This window comes from Penaeus monodon, chromosome 20 (genome assembly GCF_015228065.2).
Source record: "Penaeus monodon isolate SGIC_2016 chromosome 20, NSTDA_Pmon_1, whole genome shotgun sequence".
Lineage (NCBI taxonomy): Eukaryota > Metazoa > Arthropoda > Malacostraca > Decapoda > Penaeidae > Penaeus > Penaeus monodon.
This window is the reverse complement of record NC_051405.1, coordinates 24,194,947-24,195,304: the sequence shown is the minus strand read 5'-3', so window position 1 is coordinate 24,195,304 and position 358 is coordinate 24,194,947. Positions and strand designations below refer to the sequence as shown.

General features: G+C 37.2%; 1 protein-coding gene across 1 annotated transcript in view; it reads right to left on the bottom strand.

Annotated features, from left to right (window-relative positions):
- LOC119585949 (alkaline phosphatase-like) overlaps nt 1-358 on the bottom strand; it is a gene marked incomplete at its 3' end in the record, with an annotated part of 142,747 nt that overhangs the window by 82,108 nt on the left and 60,281 nt on the right. The window lies entirely within an intron of this gene.

The following is a 358-nucleotide window of genomic DNA, read 5'->3' as shown; positions in this document are numbered from 1 at the left end:
TCGCATTGCTGTATTTACATACTGCCGATTGAAAACAAGTAGTTTATCTAGATTCCAGGCACGAGAGAGGATGTGAACGTATGGCCAAACACACGTAAATACTTAAACGCTTTTTGATGTCGCAGAAGAATGAAAACTCTTTTTGGTGCAATATGATCTGTGAATATGAGCCAGAATATTGGCGTGTTGTATTCTATAGTACTTTGTTTGATATCGTTGTAAAATAGTTCGTAAATATGAAAGTCAAGAAACAATAAACTGGCTGTTTATTTTCATACGCTTGTACAGAGCTTGATACAGACTTGGACGCCATCTCACAAAAATGCTTACAAAAGCACATGTGCACACAGACTCTCTC